We start from the raw sequence: 9,595 nt of genomic DNA on the forward strand, positions 1-9,595 counted from the left end.
GGATGGTGTTCACTGTGTTGTAGCTTTCTTTCCTCAGTTTCTATTAATAAGACTTAAATTTACATGGAATTATTCAAAGTTATATACATTATTCATAAGGTGACAAAGAATTCAGAAACAACACGGAGAATGTCTCGATGCATGCTCAATCATCCAGGTAATTAAATCCCTAAAGGTTGATTCTGTTCTTCTGGACGTTTTCAATGGGAGAAAAGTTTTGTCACTCATCCAAGTGACTTCTGCGGTCTCAGCTGACTGCAGGTTTCCCCAATCTTATAATAATGGATTGCATTTATATAGCGCTTTTCGAGACCCTCAAAGCGCTTTACAATTCCACTATTCATTCACACACGGGTGGAGGCAGCTACGGTTGTAGCCACAGCTGCCCTGGGGCAGACTGACAGAAGCAAGGCTGCCATATCGCGCCATCGGCCCCTCTGACCAACACCAGTAGGCGGTAGGTGAAATGTCTAGCCCAAGGACACAACAACCGAGACTGTGGGAGCCGGGGCTCGAACCGGCAACCTTCCAATTACAAGACGAACTGCCAACTCTTGAGCCATGATCGCCCTATAAACAGTACATTGCATTTTCAGTCATTATCAGAATCAGAAAGGGTTTTATTGCCAAATGTTGAGCAGGTTTACAACATTAGGAAATTGCTTCGGTACTTAGTGCAAACATACTGTCATATAACGCTTAAATAGACATAAAAATAAGAATTAAAAGAATTAAAAGAATTATGCAATGTACTGTTTAAAAGAAATTTTTTTTTTTTGCCTTACATACATTCATCTTCATTTCAAATAAGTAGTCATTTTTCACACAGAGAGCAATACCATTCTCCAGCTTCTGCTGTCCAAAACTACTCTGTATTCATCTGGAGGCTCTGTGTGTGAAACCACTTTAAATAGCTGCCATGCAGGAACAAAGCAATTGTATAAAATGAAGTGAGGGAATGGAGCTATAAATAGATTAATATAGAGATATGAAAATAAACTTATATATAGAAATAGGAACACAAGTTTTAACATGAATGTTTCTGGGATATAATAAACAATATAAGCATACAGGTGTCTAAGCAAACATTGTGGCATACAAAGTGAGAGAGTCATGTTTATTCCTGTTCAATATGTGTCTGACACAAGTGGATGAATTAAAAAGTCTGACAGCAGCAGCAACAACAGGCAATGCCTTCCTGATGACTTTCTATCTGTTTACATCTTTTTCTTTGATGCCTGTATCCCAGCTTGAAGAGTCCTGGACCCTTTTTCTAGTCAGTGGGTGTGTGGGCAGACCACTCTGGCTTGTCACCCAGTTGGATTTCCTGGCATTTGTAAGATGGCACTATCTACAAATCACGACACATTAACTATGATATTAAAAAAATGACATGATGACATAGTCCTTGGTCAGTTTACCAAGCATTTCTCAGTTTTGTTCTTTATAGTTCTGTTCATCATATCATTGTTTGAGTCCTGGATTATTTGATGATATGTATTACTTCCACTGTTTTCTTATTCCCAGTGCATCCCTGCTGTGTTACGCAGCTGTCTCCAATTCCCCTAATCGCCATCCTATTTATACATTTTGCCAATCTCCCGGTCTGAAGTACATTATTCTATTCTATTCTATTCTATTCTATTCTATTCTATTCTATTCTAGTTAGACAGCGCCAAATCACAACAACAGTCACCTCAAGGCGCTTTATATTGTAAGTTCGATTTTACAATTATACATACAGAGAAAAACCCAGCAAACATATTATTCCATATAAGCAAGCACTTTATCGACAGTGTTAAGGAAAAACTCCCTTTTAACAGGAAGAAACCTCCGGCAGAACCAGGCTCAGGGCCATCTGCTGTGACCGGTTGGGGTGAGAGAAGGAAGACAGGATAAAGACATGCTGTGGAAGAGAGACAGAGATTAATAACAGATATGATTCAATGCAGAGAGGTCTGTTAATACATAGTGAGGGAGAAAGGTGACTGGAAAGGAAAAACTCAATGCATTGTGGGAATCCCCGGCAGCCTACGTCTATTGCAGCATAACTAAGGGAGGATTCAGGGTCACCTGGTCCAGCCCTAACTATATGCTTTAGCAAAAAGGAAAGTTTGAAGCCTAATCTTGAAAGTAGAGATAGTGTCTGTCTCCCGAATCCAAACTGGAAGCTGGTTCCACAGAAGAGGGGCCTGAAAACTGAAGGCTCTGCCTCCCATTCTACTTTTAAATACTCTAGGAACAACAAGTAGGCCTGCAGAGCGAGAGCGAAGTGCTCTAATAGGGTGATATGGTACTACAAGGTCATTAAGATAAGATGGGGCCTGATTATTTAAGACCTTGTATTTTGAATTCAATTCTGGATTTAACAGGAAGCCAATGAAGGGAAGCCATTATAGGAGAAATCTGCTCTCTCTTTCTAGTCCCTGTCAGGACTCTTGCTGCAGCATTTTGGATTAACTGAAGGCTTTTCAGGGAGTTTTTAGGACTTCCTGATAATAATGAATTACAGTCGTCCAGCCTGGAAGTAATAAATGCATGAACTAGTTTTTCAGCGTCACTCTGAGACAGGATATTTCTAACTTTAGAGATGTTGCACAAATGGAAGAAAGCAGTCCTTCATATTTGTTTAATATGTGCGTTGAAGGACATGTCCTGGTCAAAAATGACTCCAAGGTTCCTCACAGTGTTACTGGAGGCCAAGGTAATGCCATTCAGAGTAAGAATCTGGTTAGATACCATATTTCTAAGATTTTCAGGGCCGAGTACAATGACCTCAGTTTTATCTGAATTAAGAAGCAGAAAGTTAGCGGCCATCCAGGTCTTTATGTCTTTAAGACATTCCTGCAGTTTAACTCATTGGTGTGTGTTATCTGGCTTCATGGACAGATAGACCTGGGTGTCATCTGCATAGCAGTGAAAATGTATGCTATGTCTTCTAATGATGCTGCCTAAGGGAAGCATGTATAATGTAAACAGAATTGGTCCTAGCACTGAACCCTGTGGAACTCCATAATTAACCTCAGTGTGTGAAGAGGACTCTCCATTTACATGCACAAACTGGAGTCTATTAGACAGATATGATACAAACCACTGCAGCACAGTACCTGTAATACCTACAGCATGTTTTGCAGCCATCTTTTATGGTGTGGTCTGCTGGGCTGGCAACATCTCTGCCGGGGACAGGAAGAGACTAAACAGGCTGATCCGCAGGGCCAGCTCTGTTCTAGGATGCCCTCTGGACCCAGTGGAGGTGGTGAGTGACAGGAGAATGGTGGCTAAGCTTTCATCCCTCCCACCCCATGCAGGAAACTCTAACAGCACTGAACAGCTCCTTCAGTGGCAGGCTGCGGCACCCACGGTGTGGGACGGAGAGATTTCGCAGGTCTTTCCTCCCTACTGCTGTCAGTTATCTGCTTTAGGCTACGTGTTTGAGAATTATACCACGGGGTCAAGTACTTCTGATTTGAGGCCTTATTTTTCACAGGAGCTACAGTATCCAGTGTCATATGTGGTGAAGAGGCAAAATCAATTCACCTATATATTGTGCATTGTGCCTTAATTAAGTGTTCCCTGGTGTTTCCCAGTTGCAGTGTGTTACTACCAGTAAGTTTGGCAGTTCATGAAATAGAAGAGCTTCTGTTCCTGTAATATTGAATGTTGTTTTATAAGGTGTCCAAAAACAGAAAATAAAGTATTTCAAAAGACAAGGAGTATATCACAATGAATATATAATTTGAATTTATACAATTTAATTAATTCCGGTGTTAGCAGTTAAATGTTATGTATTTAGCATCAAATCACAACAGCAGTTGCCTAAAGACACTTTATGTTTCTGGGTAAAAACACAACAATAATACAAAGAAAACCCCAACAATTTAATTACCCCATATGAGCTAACATTTAGTGAGAGTGGGAAGGAAAAACTCCATTTGAAGAGGTAGAAACATCTGGCAGAAACAGGCTCAAGGAGAGACAGCCATCTACTGTGACTGGCTGAGGTTGATGAAAAGGAGACAGGACAACATATACACTGTGCAAGAGATACATACTAACTAATAATTAAATGCAGAGAGGTGTATAAACACAGAACGAGCAAAGAAGGAAAAAATTCATGCACCATGGGAAGCCCGCAAGAGCCTAGGCTTATTGCAGCACAAATAAGGGAAGATTCAGGGTCGCCTGATCCAATCTAACTGTATTATTTGTCAAAAGTGAGGGTTTTAATGCTAATCTCAAAAGCAGAGACGGATGTTTGTCTTCTGAATTAATATAGAATAGAATAGAATAGAATAGAATAGAATAGAATTCAACTTTATTGTCATTGCACATGTCACGGGTACAAGGCAATGAAATGCAGTTTGCATCCATCCAGAAGTGCTTTAGCAATGATATAGATATATTAGAATATATATTAGCAATAATATAGGTATGTAAGTATATTACACAAATGGGTCTATTATGGTATGTTACAATGTACATGGTATGAAGGTATGTTATGAATATGCTATAACTATAAGTATGTACAGGCTGTAGTGAGTACAAGCTATGTACAGGCTATGAACAGGATATAAATATGAAAAACAATACAGAATATGAAATAAAAAAACTATACAGAAATATGAGATATAAAGCTATACAGAAATGTGAACTATGCAGATTATAAACAGTTGTAGAATTAAAAATTATCGTATTGTACAGAATGATGTGAGAGGCCTGAGAGATGAAGACTGATTCCCGTTCAATCTTAAAATTCTATAGGAACCACAAGTACACCTAATATTCCAAAATTTAAATCTGGATATCAAAGCGAGTCAGTGAAGACAAGCAAATATGGCTGAAATATGCTGTCTCTTTATAGTCCCTGTCATGACTCTCTCAGCAGGACTTTTGATCCATCAATATTAAACAATTATTGATGCAGCGGATTGAGATGAAACCTGGCCCAGAGGTACAGCAGGTGTCCCAGAGGAGAGATGGGTTGAAAGTTGGACCTCAACTACTAAGGATGATATTTAATGAATATTTGAAAATTTACATAATTGTAGTGTATTGACTGTATGGCACTGAATACGTGTTTCCTGTAATTTCTGAGGAATTTTACAGTAAATATGTATGAAACTTGGCACACAGGTACAGTAGGTGTCCCAGAGGAGGGATGGGTTGAAAGCTGGACATCAACTATTCAGGATGATGTTTAATGAATTTTTGAATTTGACATAATTCTATTGTATTGACTGTATGGCACTGAATACAAGTTTCCTGTAATTTCTGAGGAATTTTACAGTAAATCTGTATGAAACTTGCCACACAGGTACAGCAGGTGTCCCAGAGGAGAGATGGGTTGAAAGTTGGACCTCAACTACTAAGGATGATATTTAATGAATATTTGAAAATTTACATAATTGTAGTGTATTGACTGTATGGCACTGAATACGTGTTTCCTGTAATTTCTGAGGAATTTTACAGTAAATCTGTATGAAACTTGCCACACAGGTACAGTAGGTGTCCCATTTGAAGCTTCCTTGGGATATCAGCCTCCCCTATTTCCTGCTGTGGAAGGTGAGCACTCTGTACCCTCTGTCCAGGCTCATCTACGCAGGTGTCAATGGGTTTGGCGGGCCACTACGCACAAAGGAGAACAACAAACGCATCGCAGACCGGCACCGGACCCCAGCACCCGAATACTCTGCCGGTCAGAAGGTATGGCTCTCTACCCGCTTTGTTCCCGTCAGGACCGAATCCAAAAAACTTACACCCAATTTCATCGGTCCTTTTGAGATCTCTGCCCTAGTCAACCCTGTCTCTGTGAAGCTGAAGCTCCCTCACAATATGAAAATCCATGATGTCTTCCATGTTTCACAAATCAAACCGTGGTCTGCGCCTGAGTCTGCCTCACTACCCATGACAGTTTCTCCCACTGAAAACGCTACGTCCAGATGAACAGAATCAACTTTTGGAAATTTACTTACCTGGATGATTGAGAATGCATCAAGACAGATTAGCAATGATGTTAAAGCTTTTTTGAATTAGGAAAACAGACATTTTCCACATCACTTACCTATAGAAATGTGTCTCGATGTACCGAAGATGAAGTAGACCAGCACTGGGAAGAAGGAGGTGTAAAGGCCATACACTGGTCGCAGGGAAGCCAGAAGAGCATATGCCATGCCTTTTTAAAGAAGACAGAACACATATGTGTCAGCTTAAAGTCCTTCAGACACATTTTGGTTGCTTCAAAGATTGATAGAAACATCCTTTTTCTGTTTACTGATTAGAGTGGGATGGGAAAATTGATATCAGCCTGTGTCCTAATTATTGTCTTCAGATTTGGATAAAGTTAAGGTAGCTGCTTCTATTACAAACATTTGTACTGAATTTGTGTGGCTAAAGAGTGAGCTCCCTCAAGTGCACAAATTCCCACATACAAACCCTGCGGCAGATGCATGATGCCGACACTGCAGCCAGAAATCAGGTCTCCTAAGGCATTTTCTCTGATGGAGTAACGAGGCAACCAGCTGAGAACAGGGACCCAGGTTAGAAGTATGTGTTTCAGCCTGGGCACCGAACATCTGCAACAGTCATTCCAGAAAGACACAATTTAAGTGCTGATATCGACTTTGTAGTTTGTAGTTTTAAGCTTAAATAAATAAAGAATATCTATGTACCTTTTTATATCTATTAGTCAGCTGAAGAGGGATATATACAAAAAGACTGACAATGTAACTTGTGAACTGTACCAACTGTTACATCTTTTATCAGCTGGGGCTGTAAAAGATTAAGTCATCACTGTGGCTTAGGATAGAAATGTGATAAGCTTCCATGGAGTAATAACTAAGTATTTAACAAAAATAAATAAATAAAATAATTCATTGCCTTTCTCCTGCATGAATATTTGCCTTCTTTGTCCCAAAGAAATATGTAAGGTAACAAAGTAAGTCTCGACCTCCTCTGCCATGTTGACGTGTTAACAGTTATGAATTCATGTAATTTAACTGTCAATAATTGCTTTTGTGATTCATCAGTATCACTTTTATGGTCAGATATGATGTGCTGTATCACAAGTTGTTTTAAAGGTTAACCAGGGAAAATTTTCAAAAATGATGAACTTTGCTTTGAGATAACAAAACAGTTAACCAACCAGACAAGTCAAACCTCTATCTAAACATGCAAACTCATTCTTAGCTCTTTAGCTCATTTCATTAATATCTTTTAAATGTTGAGAAGTTCTAACCCTAACCCTTTTTCTTTGTGATAACTTCCCATGTCTTTTTAAAAAAATTACCTCAGGGACTCTTTCACCTGATCACCCAGTGTCAGTTTAGTGGACCAGGTCCCTTTTTGAGCCACTTCATCCAGACATAACTCATCCAGAACCTCCCTCTTCACAAAATACTCAACGGATTGCAAGTCCTTCTCCTCCATGTCCTTGTCTACTTGAGCAAATGTCCAAGACCTCTGTAAAGTTGGGTTTGTTTTGAGGGTCCTCTTGAGTGGTTCGGACAGTTACAGGTGTCACCACTGTGTGAAGAGAGCGAACCCCCCTCAGTGTTCTGTAATAATGTGTCTGTGGGAGTGACTGTTCCTTTTCCATCCTGGTAAGAGAAGATCCACCTCCCTGCATGTCCCTGACTGCACACTTGCAAAGGCTGAAATGCAGAAACTGCAGAAAACTGCAACTGAAAAACAGAACATGTGTTGTATAATGTAACGAATGTGCATTAATACAGAGGTTTTTTTAAACACTTACTCAATTTTATTTTAATTTTAGTTTCCTCTGTAAAGTGTATTTCCTCAGTGAGGGACAATAAGGGATATTTCTATTCTATTCTATTCTGAACCATTCTCTCATAATCTGCTTCTAAATCATCTATAAACACTTTATAGAATAGAATAACCTTTTATTGCCATTGTACATTAAAAAATGTTTACTATCTTTATTGTTTATCTATTATCTTTATTGCTGTTGAGCTTCAGTAAAGAGATAAAATAACATCCTTTTCATTGTCAGCAGAAAATCCATGCCAGATATTTCTTACGGTGTCTGATATGTTTCTTTGAACCTGGCAGACTAGTAAAAACAGGCAACACCCTCGTGGTCTAAATGTCACCAACTAATCTTATGTATCCCAGCTGCCTGTTTACATATAAGGTAACTTTGTTACACATGCCATGTTTGAAAAATCAAAGAACAACATAGAAAGGTTTTATTTTTGTTAGATCTGGGGGGGATGTCAAACCCTAAAAATCTGTGTCTGTACACATGATCTGTGTATGTCTGTCAGTATGGCCACTTAAATATAAAGAATTCTGGCCATTTAGCCTTGAACCATTTGGCCTTATAAAACAAACTCATCAATCACACCGCTGGCATCTATGCAATGTTTAAAGTTGAGCTGGTTAACATTTAAAGGTTTTTGTCAAAATGACTTCAACTATTGATTGGGCTCTTCATACCTTGAACAGAAAAAGATAGATAACATAGTCAGTGATATAGCTGGGAGGGAATCATTGAACTAAACGAAGGATTTATATTTTACACTGAAAAAGGTATTTATATTTTAAAAAGCAGCATAGTCTTTGTTACTTTTGGCAAATAAGTTAATATTTACAAGAGAATTGTATCAATCTTTATCAATCCTTTTTTTAATTTTTTTTTTTTTTTTTTTTTTTTGCATCTAGGACGACATGTCAATGAACTGTACTTGGCAGGACACATAACTTTAGTCAGACATTGTTTATGATTTTGTGTTCTAACTGGTTCACATTTTAAATGCTGTCCTCAGACGTTTATGTTTTTATAATGTTGTAAATGAGGATGACAGGTTGTACGAGACAAAACACCCATATCACTAGGAGATGAGTCCTTGAAGCCCAGCTTTTGTTCTGTTTTTGGTTCATTTTAGTCATGGATAAAGTGTAGCTGTTTGTCCCTCTGCTTCTCTGACTTTTTTTTCTGTTCTAAACATTAAAAGAAAAAGTTTCGTTTTTGCACGTGCCAGTTTGAATTTTTTCATGCTTGCATGAAACTATACATTCATTTTGTCATTTAAGCCTCTTCATGTTTTTGTGTGATCAAGTGACAGCTGACAAAGCAATCATTATAAGCAGATTGCTCCAAGGAGGGCATTATAATTATGAGCTTCATACATATATCAAAGAGTATAATTTAAGTGATAGAGAAAAATATTCATAAAATGAACCCATTGTTTTCCTATGATTGATGTGGCACTTACTCTGTAAGTTTTTCAAATACTGGATCTCACCACACATCCCTCTGTTTGTATTAACGCTTGTTAACATGTAAACACTCTAACTGCAGGGATGGAAAGGTGAAGCCTTGTGTGTTATCACTTAACACATATATACATTTTTGTGTTGACTTTTAAGGTTCTGCATGAAAAAGCTCTAGCATACATCAGTCAACTTTTACATGCATACTACTGCAGGTTGCAGAGGTCATGTGATTAGGGTCTGCTGGCTGTGCATCATACTAGGTTGAGAGCTAAAGGAGATGGAGCGTTTACAACAGTGGCCACCAGACTCGGGAACTCTCGCCCACTGAGCCTGAGATCTGCAGACTCAGGATTTCTTT

General features: G+C 38.7%; 1 pseudogene across 1 annotated transcript in view; it reads right to left on the reverse strand.

Moving 5' to 3' along the window:
* The window catches only part of LOC146495516 (solute carrier family 26 member 6-like), a 20,023-nt pseudogene extending 11,372 nt beyond the window's left edge, over window positions 1-8,651 (reverse strand). The window contains exons 1-3 of the transcript XR_014871577.1: window positions 7,286-8,651; window positions 6,433-6,572; window positions 6,062-6,172 (exon numbers count right to left, since the gene is read on the reverse strand). The product of XR_014871577.1 is annotated as a solute carrier family 26 member 6-like (transcript). The remainder of the gene's footprint in view (window positions 1-6,061; window positions 6,173-6,432; window positions 6,573-7,285) is intronic.
* Window positions 8,652-9,595: the final 944 nt, after the last annotated feature.

This window comes from Neolamprologus multifasciatus, chromosome 20 (assembly GCF_963576455.1).
Source record: "Neolamprologus multifasciatus chromosome 20, fNeoMul1.2, whole genome shotgun sequence".
Lineage (NCBI taxonomy): Eukaryota > Metazoa > Chordata > Actinopteri > Cichliformes > Cichlidae > Neolamprologus > Neolamprologus multifasciatus.